Source organism: Mobula birostris, chromosome 7 (assembly GCF_030028105.1).
Source record: "Mobula birostris isolate sMobBir1 chromosome 7, sMobBir1.hap1, whole genome shotgun sequence".
Taxonomy (NCBI): Eukaryota; Metazoa; Chordata; class Chondrichthyes; order Myliobatiformes; family Myliobatidae; genus Mobula; species Mobula birostris.
The window spans coordinates 29,396,404-29,409,087 of record NC_092376.1 but is presented as its reverse complement, the minus strand read 5'-3'; the positions used below and the strand labels follow the sequence as shown (position 1 = coordinate 29,409,087).

At 45.6% G+C, this 12,684-nt stretch overlaps 1 long non-coding RNA gene across 1 annotated transcript in view; it reads left to right on the top strand.

The window, feature by feature from the left end:
• Positions 1-5,524: 5,524 nt before the first annotated feature.
• LOC140200082 (uncharacterized) overlaps positions 5,525-12,684 on the top strand; it is a 37,909-nt gene continuing 30,749 nt past the window's right edge. Inside the window, exon 1 of the long non-coding RNA XR_011886555.1 lies at positions 5,525-5,672. This is a non-coding gene — a long non-coding RNA (uncharacterized lncRNA). The remainder of the gene's footprint in view (positions 5,673-12,684) is intronic.

Genomic DNA, 12,684 nt, shown 5'->3' with positions numbered 1-12,684 from the left:
CCTTCCTATCCATGTTCCATCCACGTACTTTTTTAAATGTTGTTATTGCACCTTCCACTGGCAACTTGTTCCATACACACACCACCCTCTGGGTGAAGACGTTGCCCCTTAGGTGACTGTTAAGTCCTCCCATCCCACAACCCTGCACTGCTCCCTGTTACTATTGATGGTGAGGACCCGGATGTGGTGAGGATCTACAAGTACCTGGGGGTGCACCTGGATGACAGACTTGAGTGGAGCAGCAACACAGAGGCTGTGTACAAGAAGGACCAAAATCATCTCTACTTCCTGAGGAGACTGAGGTCCTTTGGAGTATGCAGGCCTCTCCTTCACATGTTCTACCAGTCTGTTGTCACCAAAACAATCTTCCAGTGGTGTGCTGGGGCCATGGCATCAACACGGGTGATGCCAACAAGTTCAATAAACTGATTAGAAAGGCTGGCTCTGTCATAGGAGTCAAACTGGACACACAGAGGCTGTGGTAGATCAAAGTACCCTATGAAAATCCTAGCAATTCTGGACAATGGTTCTCACCCGCTGCATGCCACCTTGGACAGAGAAGCACCTTTAGTAACAGTCTAAGACAATTGCACTGTTCCAAAGAGCGTTATATGAGGTCATTCTTACCCTTGGCCATTCGGCTCTATAATGAGACAGCCTATAGCCAGGGAAGTGATGACCCCCTCCTGTAAGACTGTTTGAGATAACTTATTTTTTATTCTTTATTTCTTCTCTTCTAATATTTGTATATTTGTATATCTGTGCATTTGTAATGCTACTGTGACACTGTAATTTCTTTTGGGATCAATAAAGTTTCTATCCATCTATCTAAATCTGCACCTTCTAGTTTTTGTGACTCTTTCCCCAGGGAAAAAGACTGTGTGTGCATTTACACTATCTGCTAATCTACTCACGTTGTTCCGCATGCAGGATAAAGTACTGAGGCAGGGTTTTGACCCGAAAAGTCAACAATTTTTCCGCCCCCCCACAGCCGCTGTTTGACCAATTGAATTTTTCCAGCAGATTGTTTGAAGTTTACGTAATTCAGTAGGAATACTGGACATGTGTTATTGACTTCTCTGGAATGACCTTCAGGTTTTCAGACTGGGACTTTGGACAGCATTGTGGTTTAGCAGTTGAGAGATACGGCCTTTAAAAACGCAGACACGAGGAAATCTGCAGATGCTGGAAATTCAAGCAACACACACAAAAAATGCTGGTGAACGCAGCAGGCCAGGCAGCATCCCTAGGAAGAGGTACAGTCGACGTTTCGGGCCGGAGCCCTTCGTCAGGACTAACTGAAGGAAGAGTTAGTAAGAGATTTGAAAGTGGGAGGGGGAGGGGGAGATCCAAAATGATAGGAGAAGACAGGAGGAGGAGGGATGGAGCCAAGAGCTGGACAGGTGATTGGCAAAAGGGATAACAGGCTGGAGAAGGGAGAGGATCATGGGACGGGAAGCCTGGGGAGAAAGAGAAGGGGAGAGGGGAGCCCAGAGGGTGACGAGCAGGCAAGGAGTTATAGTGAGAGGGACAGAGGGAGACAAAAGAGAGAGAAAAAAAGGAGGGAAAAAAAATATATATATATATATAAATAAATAAACAAATAAGGGATGGGATGTGAAGGGGAGGAGGGGCATTAATGGAAGTTAGAGAAGTCAATGTTCATGCCATCAGGTTGGAAGCTACCCAGACAGAATATAAGGTTTTGTTCCTCCAACCTGAGTGTGGCTTCATCTAGACAGTAGAGGAGACCGTGGATCACACCTTCACCACACCTTGTTCCAATTCCAGCCTCACTCCTTCCGAACGCTCTGCTCTCCACTCCCTCCGCACCAATCCTAACCTTAGTATAGAACCCGCCAATAAGGGGGGCACCGTTGTTGTCTGGTGTACTGACTTCTACCTTGCCGAGGCACAGTGTCAACTTGCAGATACCTCCTCTTATTTACCCCTCAATCATGACTCCACTAAGGAGCACCAGGCCATTGTCTCCCACACTATCACCGACTTTATCCGCTCAGGGGATCTCCCATCCACTGCCACCAACCTCATAGTTCCCACACCCTGCACTTTCCATTTCTACCTCCTACCCAAGATCCACAAACCTGCCTGTTCAGGTAGACCCATTGTCTCAGATTGCTCCTGCCCCACCGAACTCATTTCTGCATACCTCGACACTGTTTTATCCCCCCTTGTTTAATCCCTTCCCACCTATGTTCGTGACACTTCTCACACTCCAAATCTTTTCAATGATTTCAAGTTCCCTGGACCCACCGCTTTATTTTCACCATGGATTTCCAGTCCCTATATACTTCCATCCCCCATCAGGAAGGTCTCAAAGCTCTCCGCTTCTTTTTGGATTCCAGACCTAACCAGTTCCCCTCTACCACCACTCTGCTCCGTCTAGCGGAATTAGTCCTTACTCTTAATAATTTCTCCTTTGGTTCCTCCCACTTCCTCCAAACTAAAGGTGTAGCCTTGGGCACCCGTATGGGCCCCAGCTATACCTGCCTTTTCGTAGCCTTTGTGGAACAATCCATGTTCCAAGCCTATACTGGTATCTGTCCGCTACTTTTCCTTCACTACATCGATGACTGCTTTGGCTCTGCTTCCTGCACGCATGCTGAGCTCATTGACTTCATTAACTTTGCCTCCAACTTTCACCCTGCCCTCAAGTTTACCTGGTCCATCTCCCTCCCCTTTCTTGATCTGTCTGTCTCTAGCTCTGAAGACAGCTTATCTACTGATGTCTATTATAAGCCTATGGACTCTCACAGCTACCTGGACTATTCCTCTTCCCACCCCGTCTCTTGAAAAAATGCCATCCCCTTCTCGCAATTCCTCCGTCTTCGCCGCATCTGTTCTCAGGATGAGGCTTTTCATTCCAGGACGAAGGAGATGTCTTCCTCTTTTAAAGAAAGAGGCTTCCCTTCCTCCACCATCAACTCTGCTCTCAAACGCATCTTTCCCATTTCAAGCACATCTGCTCTCACCCCATCCTCCCACTACCCCACTAGGAATAGGGTTCCCCTTGTCCTAACCTACCACACCACCAGCCTCGGGTCCAACATATAATTTTCTGTAACTCCCACCACCTCTAAAGGGATCCCACCACTAAGCACATCTTTCCCTCGCCCCCCCCCCCCCACTTTCCGCAGGGATCGCTCCCTATGCGACTCCCTTGTCCATTCGTCCCCCCCCATCCCTTCCCATCGATCTCCCTCCTGGCACTTATCCTTGTAAGCGGAACAAGTGCTACACGTGCCCTTACACTTCCTCCCTCACTACCATTCAGGGCCCCAGACAGTCCTTCCAGGTGAGGCGACACTTCACCTGTGAGTCGGCTGGTGTGATATACTGTGTCCGGTGCTCCCGATGTGGCCTTCTATATATTGGCGAGACCCGACGCAGACTGGGAGACCACTTTGCTGAACACCTATGCTCTGTCCACCAGAGAAAGCAGGATCTCCCAGTGGCCACACGTTTTAATTCTATGTCCCATTCCCATTCTGACATGTCTATCCACGGCCTCCTCTACTGTAAAGATGAAGTCACACTCAGGTTGGAGGAACAACACCTTATATTCCGTCTGGGCAGCCTCCAACCTGATGGCATGAATATTGACTTCTCTAACTTCCGTTAATGCCCCTCCTTCCCTTCACACCCCATTACTTATTTGTTTATTTAATATCTTTTATATATATTTTTATTTTTTCCTCCTTTTTTCTCTCTCTCTCTTTTATCTCCCTCTGTCCCTCTCACTATAACTCCTTGCCTGCTCTCCATCCTCCAGGCTCTCCTCCCCCCTTCTCTTTCTCCCCCGGCTTCCTGTCCCATGATCCTCTCCCTTCTCCAGCCTCGTATCCCTTTTGCTGATCAACTTTCCAGCTCTTGGCTCCATCCCTCCCCCTCCTGTCTTCTCCTATCATTTCAGATCTCCCCCTCCCCCTCCCACTTTCAAATCTCTTACTAGCCCTTCTTTCAGTTAGACCTGACGAAGGGTCTTGGCCTGAAACGTCGACCGTACTTCTTCCTAGAGATGCTGCCTGGCCTGCTGCGTTCACCAGCATTTTTTGTGTGTATTGAGAGATACTGTCTCGCAGTTCCAGGGACCTGAGTTCAATCAGTGCTGTCTGTGTGGAGTTTGCATGTTCTCCCTGTGTCCTCTTTGGTTTCTTCAGGGTGCTCAGATTTCCTCCCCCATCACAAAGATGTGCTGCCAAGTTAATTAGCTGTGGTAAGTTACCCCTAGTTGCAGGCTGAAAAGGAGCGGACAGACATTTTTGAAGGGAAAACGTTGCAGGGGTAGAAAAAAATAAGGAAAGGGAATAGATCAGATGGGATTGGTCTCCTGGGAGTCAGGATGGCCCCTTCAATGTCATTAATAGATAAAAATGTGCTTCTGCTTTCAGACTCCAGGCGGCTTTCTGCCCAGCGAGGTAAGCAATATCCGAGGGTGAAAGGGTAGGTTGGCACAATGGCTCTACAGCGCCAGTGCACCCTGATCGGGGTTCAATGTCCAACTGTCTGCACATTCTCTGTGACCACGTGGGTTGCTTCTGGGTGCTCCAATTTCCTCCCACATTCCACAGACCTACAGTTCGGTTTAGGGTTAGGATTAGTACGATGTGGGCATACTACATTGGTGCTGGAGCGTGGTGCCACTTGCAGGCTGCTGATTTAATCCTCAACTCCTCCCTGGTTTGATTTTCAGCAGACAATACATTTCTCTTTATGTTTATTGTTTTGATGTATGGTACTTTGCAAACGATTTAGGTGTGTATATATATATATATATATATAGAGAGAGAGAGAGAGAGAGAGAGAGAGAGACAGACAGACAGAGAGAGACAGACAGACAGAGAGAGACAGAGAATAGAGAGAGCAAGCTAGGGTGCCTAAGACTTTTGCAAAGCACTGTATTTGTCAACGTGAAGCAGGGAGTGAGTTTGTAAATCTGACAGAAGAAAAAGATATTGGGAATGGCGAGGGTGGAGCACCAAAGGAAGAGATTGGGACAGGGGGCAGAGAAGGAGTGTCAGTGATCGGGGTGGCATGGGTGCAGACACACCCAGCCCTGAGACACCAGGCAAGGTCATTTGGTTCCAAACAGCCGGTTAATAGATCATCACAGAATGTCTCTCTGGTGCTCTCCTCTCCCTTTCCCTTCTCCCAACCATGATCCTCCTCTCCCTGCCCCCTTCCCACTCTCAGTCCACTACAGAGACCCATATCAGAATCAGATTTATCACCACTCACATATGTTAGGAAATCTGTTCTTTTATTTGTGGCAGCAGTACAGTGCATTACATAAAATTACTACAGTACCATGCTAAAGTCTTGGGCACCCTAGCTATATACTGTATGCATGCCTACGACTTCTGCACAGTACTGTACATGTGACAACTAAAGCTAATCATTAATTTTAACTTGACCTTGCTGCTCAGTTTCATTCTGTGTGTTGCATTTACTCTCTCAACCATCAGGATAATTAGTGTGCCATTGATTCTGTTGTAAACCCCTCCTTGTCTCATGTTTCCCTCTTTCTAGAGGGTTTGTTTTCCAGCAGCATGAGTCAGGATACTTAGGAGAAGAAGCTGTCTGCTGTTACAGGTACAGGAAGGTGCAGAAAATTCTCCATCAACAATCAGAAGTGCACCTTAAGGAGTTAGGTAAGTGCAACAAGCTGTAGGTATGATGAGCAATAAATCAATCTGTTTATTAATCATCAGCATAACACAATATTTTAACTGAGGAAAAAGCCATTCGGCCCATCTGGTCAATCCTATTCCTTGTGCTCCCCACAGGGCTCTTCTAGCCCAAATCCCTTCCCACCTGTGCCCCTTCCCAGTCACAATTCATTCCGTATGTGTTTGTTCTATGTGGAACAATTCAACTGATGGAACAAGCGAAATGTTTTCTCAAAGAAAAATTGTAAATTCAACAGCGACTTGAATTGTTTAGATTCTTTCTCCACCGTTATAAATGAAACAACCATTAGGTCTGGTCACGGATTGACAAACTGAAAACAGAATTAGTTAGAGTTAATAAACAGAAAATAACAGTCAGAGTAACAACATCTCTCTTCAAACTAAAGCGTTTCCATTCGATCACAGTATTTTCTGGTGGAGGTGCGGCACCATCAATCAGTTTGCAGAAATGTCAGGAAACACTGCCACCTGCTGGGATTTCAAAGCATTAACAGGAGAGGAATTTTCCCTGTCTGCCAGCCACCAATTGACTGACCTTCAGCTTACAACGAGTGGTGATTTCGTTCACTGCCAGAAGATCAACTGCACTCCTTACCCACCAGGACAAATCAACACAGTTCGTGGCCCCCTAACCTAAACTAAAACTGTTACACGTGTCTACATGCATCACATTCATTGGTGGGGCATTAACTCAGAATCCGAATCAGGTTTATTATCACCGGCATGTGATGTAAAATTTGTTAACTTAGCAGCAGCAGTTCAATGCAATACATAATAAAGAAGAAAAAACAAAATAAAATAGTAATAAATTAATAAGTATATTACAGTATACGTATACAGAATAGATTAAAAATCATGCATAAAACAGAAATAATATATACTAAAAAAGTGAGGTAGTGTCCAAGGGTTCAATGTCCATTCAGGAATCAGATGGCAGAGGGGAAGAAGCTGTTCCTGAATCGCTGAGTGTGTGCCTTCAGGCTTCTGTACCTCCTACCTGATGGTAACAGTGAGAAAAGGGCATGTCCTGGGTGCTGGGGTCCTTAATAATGGACGCTGCCTTTCTGAGACGCTGCTCCCTAGAGATGTCCTGGGTAATTTGTAGGCTAGTACCCAAGATGGAGCTGACTAAATTTACAACCCTCTGCAGCTTCCTTCCGTCCTGCGCAGTAGCCCCTCCATACCAGACAGTGATGCAACCTGGCAGAATGCTCTCCACAGTACAACCATAGAAGCTTTTGAGTGTATTTGTTGACATACCAAATCTCTTCAAACTCCTAATGAAGTATAGCTGCTGCCTTGTCTTCTTTATAAATGCATTGATATGTTGGGACCAGGATAGATACTCAGAGATCTTGACACCCAGGAACTTGAAACTGCTTACTTTCTCCACTTCTGATCCCTCTACGAGGATTGGTGTGTGTTCCTTTGTCTTACCCTTCCTGAAGTCCACAATCAGCTCTTTCGTCTGATTGACGTTGAGTGCCAGGTTGTTGCTGTGACACCATTCCACTGGTTGGCATATCTCACTCCTGTACGTCCTCTTGTCACCACCTGTGATTCTACCAACAATGGTTGTATCGTCAGCAAATTTATAGATGGTATTTGAGCTATGCCTAGCCACACAGTCATGGGTGCAGAGAGAGTAGAACAGTGGGCTAAGCACGCACCCCTGAGGTGCGCCAGTGTTGATCGTCAGCGAGGAGGATAGGTTATCACCAATCCACAGAGATTGCGGTCTTCCATTTAGGATGTCAAAGATCCAATTGCAGAGGGAGGTACAAAGGCCCAGGTTCTGCAACTTCTCAATCAGGATTGTGGGAATGATTGTGGGTATTAAATGCTGAGCTATAGTCGATGAACAGCATTCTGACATAGGTGTTTGTGTTGTCCAGGTGGTCTAAAGCCGTGTGGAGAGCCATTGAAATTGCATCTGCCATTGACCTATTGTGGTGAATAGACAAATTGCAATGGGTCCAGGTCCTTGCTGAGGCAGGAGTTCAGTCTAGTCATGACCAAATCTCAAAGCATTTCATCACTGTCGATGTGAGTGCTACCGAGCGATAGTCATTAAGGCAACTCACATTATTCTTCTTAGGCACTGGCATAATTGTTGCCTTTTTGAAGCAAGTGGGAACTTCCACCTGTAGCAGTGAGATTGAAAATATCCTTGAGTACTCCCGCCAGTTGGTTGGCACAGGTTTTCAGAGCCTTACCAGGTCCTCACTGCTGGTGCTGCAGTCTTCAGTCTCTGCCTATACTCAGGGAGTAGAAGTACAACCTGGTGATCAGACTTCTCGAAGTGAGGGCGTGGAATAGCACGATAGGCATTCGTGATGGTGGTGTAGCAATGGTCCAGTGTGTTGTTTCCTCTGCAATTGGAAAGTGATTTGTTGATGGTAATTGCTTAGTGATTTTTTCAGACTGGACTGGCCATAATTCAGTAAAGGATCTCTCCTTTCCTGAATTATGAACACATAAGACCATCTGTGTGATAATTCAGCAATAATAATACAGAGATGTTAAATTCCTTTAAAGCTCCTGATATTTGGTGTTCTCTGTGTGGAATTGTCTGTTCTCCCTCTGACTCTATGGGTTTCTCCTATGATGTCCTGTTTCCTCCCAAATCTCAAGGGCAAGGTTAACAGGTGACCCCATGGTGCAGGAGGTAGTACTGCTGCCTTGTATCTCCATAAGACAAAGGATGAGAAATAGGCTATTCGGCCCATTGAGTCTGCTCTGACATTCAATCGTGGCTGATTTATTTTCCCTCTCATCCCCATTCCGCTACCTTCTCCCCATAACCTTTGACATTCTTACTAAGTAAGTACCTATCAACCTCCACTTCAAATACACACAATAACTTGGCATCCACAATCCTCTGTGGCAATGAATTCCATAGATCCACCTCCCATTGCCTAAAGAAATTCTTCATTATCTCTAAAGGGACATCCTTTTATTCAGAGGCTTTGCCCTCTGGTCCTAGACTCTCCCACTGTTGGAAGCACCCCCTCCATGTCCACTCCCTCGAGGCCTTTCAATATTCAGTAAGTTTTAATGAGATCCCCCTCATTCTTCTAAATTCCAGTGGGTATAGACCCAGATATGTCAAATACTCCTCATATGTTAACCTTTTAATTCCCAAAATCATTTTCATAAACCTCCGGTGAACCCTGTCCAGTATTAACATCTCCCTTCTTAGCTAAGGGGCCCAAAACTGCTCAAAATATTCCAAGTGCAATCTGACCAATGCCTTACAAAGCCTCAGTATTACATCCTTGCTTTTATGCTTTTGTGCTCTTGAAACAAATGCTAGCATTGCATTTGCCTTCCTTACCACTGACTCAACCTGCAAGCTAGTCTTGGCGCCCCTGTTTTTTGAAATCACCAGTGGCTAGATCTGATCCTGACTTCCGGTATCAATTGCGTGTTGCTTCCACCTTCTCTCTGTGACCACGAGTTCCCCTGTGTGCCCTAGTTTCCTCCAGTGTCCCAAAGACAAACTGCCTGATGGGATTATTGGCCCCGTGACTTGCTTGTGGTGCTGGTGGGTGGAAGAATTGGGGGAGCATGTGTGAGGGGAGTAAGTAGGAAAATTGGATGGATGCGATTGCTCTGAAAGCCAACATACGTTTGTAGATCTGATGGGCAGAATGGCCTATTATGCTGTGATTAAATTGATGGGCCGAATTTGGATGCTTTCTTCCTCACTGAGTATAGTTGAGTCAACTGCGTGCCACATGCCTTTCGAGGCACTAACCCATAGTGAGTAGCCACTTGGGGAAGGGTGCTGATGTTCCTTCATTCAACAGGCACTGGACTCATCTGATGTTGATTAGGTCTTTTATTGAGCCAACATGGATGCCATGGGCCGAATGGTCTCCTGTACCATAGCATTTATAGTATTTGATGACCCTTTCACAATTCTGAGTCCACAGAATGCCCCTAATACTGGGCTGAGTCCCAGGACCCACCCAACAACGTGCTCAGTCCCCGTAAGCTTACCCATTGCCCGGATCATACCCTCAAAAGTCAGCCAACACCAGGATCGGGTGTTCATAGTTTTTGTGCATTTTTTTCTGAATTTCCTGATGTGTTTCCTTTCAAAATCAGAGATCAGATTTCCAGAACCATTAACCGGTAGATCCTCTGTTCAGAGTCCTTATGGCACAGGAGACCATTCAGCCCATGGCTTCCATGCTGGCCCAATAAAAGAGCCCATTAACATGCTACCACCTTGACCAACACTTGATCCATACCCCTGCGGGTTACAGATACTTGATCCAAGCACCATTCAAGATTCAAGATTGTTCATTGTCACTCTTCAGTACATGAGTGTAAAAAAGGGTAAAATGATTGTTACTCCTGATTGGATCCATTAAATGCAGCATAAAAAGACACAATAAGCATTAAGTACGCAATAAGAAACACAAACTAAAACACAATAAATATAAGTATAAAAGCAATCTTTTATAACACAATGTACAATTAACAGTTACCTGTCCATAGACTGATTGTACGTACATAAAGTGACGTCAGATGATGTGTATGTAGTGGTGAGGTCGGTTAATGGGTGGAGGTGCTGGTCAGCCAGACTACTTGGGGGAAGTAACTGCTTAGTCGTCCTGGTCTAGCCTCTTCCCCGATGTGAGTCGGACAAACAGAGCAGGTTGGGTGGGCTCCTTCATGATCTTGCTGGCCTTACTCTGGCACCTTTCTGTACATACAGTATGCCCTTGATGGTAGGTAGGCTGAAGCCATTGATGTGATGGGCAGTTTGAACCACTCGTTGCGGAGCCCTGCTGTCCACCACAGTGCAGTCTCCGTACCACACGGTGACGCACCGTGTTCGAATGCTCCCCACTGTGCATCTGGAGAAGGTCGTGAGCATTGATGTGCATACCCACGGTGCAGGCTGCAGCCTCTGCCACGTTCAGAATAAACGATGTCCCTTTCAAACAAAAAATAAAAGGATGTTCCTTTGAAGGTATGAGACGTGAATTAGCTAAGATAGACTGGCAAATGATACTTAAAGGGTTGACAGTGGATATGCAATGGCAAGCATTTAAAGATCGCATGGATGAACTACAATTGTTCATCCCAGTTTGGCAAAAGAATAAACCAGGGAAGGTAGTGCACCCGTGGCTGACAAGGGAAATTAGGGATAGTATCAATTCCAAAGAAGAAACATACAAATTAGCCAGAAAAGTGGCTCACCTGAAGACTGGGAGAAATTCAGAGTTCAGCAGAGGAGGACAAAGGGCTTAATTAGGAAAGGGAAAAAAGATTATGAGAGAAAACTGGCAGGGAACATAAAAACTGACTGTAAAAGCTTTTATAGATATGTGAAAAGAAAAAGATTGGTTAAGACAAATGTAGGTCCTTTACAGTCAGAAACAGGTGAATCGATCATGGGGAACAAGGACATGGCAGACCAATTGAATAACTACTTTGGTTCTGTCTTCATTAAGGAGGACATAAATAATTTTCCAGAAATAGTAGGGGACCGAGGGTCTAGTGAGATGGAGGAACTGAGGGAAATACATGTTAGTAGGAAGTGGTGTTAGGTAAATTGAAGGGATTAAGGGCAGATAAATCCCCAGGGCCAGATGGTCTGCATCCCAGAGTGCTTAAGGAAGTAGCCCAAGAAATAATGGATGCATTAGTGATAATTTTTCAAAACACTTTAGATTCTGGACTAGTTCCTGAGGATTGGAGGGTGGATAGTGTAACCCCGCTTTTTAAAAAAGGAGGGAGAGAGATACCGGGAAATTATAGACCGGTTAGCCTGACATCAGTGGTGGGGAAAATGCTAGAGTCAGTAATCAAAGATGTGATAACAGCACATTTGGAAAGCGGTGAAATCATAGGACAAAGTCAGCATGGATTTGTGAAAGGAAAATCATGTCTGACGAGTCTCATAGAATTTTTTGAGGATGTAACTCGTAGAGTGGATAGGGGAGAACCAGTGGATGTGGTATATTTGGATTTTCAAAAGGCTTTTGACAAGGTCCCACACAGGAGGTTAGTGTGCAAACTTAAAGCACACGGTATTGGGGGTATGGTATTGATGTGGATAGAGAATTGGTTGGCAGACAGGAAGCAAAGAGTGGGAATAAACGGGACCTTTTCAGAATGGCAGGCAGTGACTAGTGAGGTACCGCAAGGCTCAGTGCTGGGACCCCAGTTGTTTACAATATATATTAATGACTTAGACGAGGGAATTAAATGCAGCATCTCCAAGTTTGCGGATGACACAAAGCTGGGCGGGAGTGTTAGCTGTGAAGAGGATGCTAAGAGGGTGCAGGGTGACTTGGATAGGTTAGGTGAGTGGGCAAATTCTTGGCAGATGCAATTTAATGTGGATAAATGTGAGGTTATCCACTTTGGTGGCAAAAACAGGAAAACAGATTATTATCTGAATGGTGGCTGATTAGGAAAAGGGGAGGTGCAACGAGACCTGGGTGTCATTATACACCAGTCATTGAAAGTGGGCATGCAGGTACAGCAGGCGGTGAAAAAGGCGAATGGTATGCTGGCATTCATAGCAAGAGGAGTCGGGTACAGGAGCAGGGAGGTACTACTGCAGTTGTACAAGGCGTTGGTGAGACCACACCTGGAGCACTTTGTGCAGTTTTGGTCCCCTAATCTGAGGCAAGACCCTAATCTTGCCATAGAGGGAGTACAAAGAAGGTTCACCAGATTGATTCCTGGGATGGCAGGACTTTCATATGATGAAAGACTGGATCGACTCGGTTTATACTCGCTGGAATTTAGAAGATTGAGGGGGGAGCTTATTGAAACGTATAAAATTCTAAAGGGATTGGACAGGCTAGATGCAGGAAGATTGTTCCCGATGTTGGGCAAGTCCAGAACGAGGGGTCACATTTTGAGGATAAAGGGGAAGCCTTTTAGGACCAAAATGAAGAAGAACTTCTTCACACAGAGAGTGGTGAATCTGTGGAATTCTCTG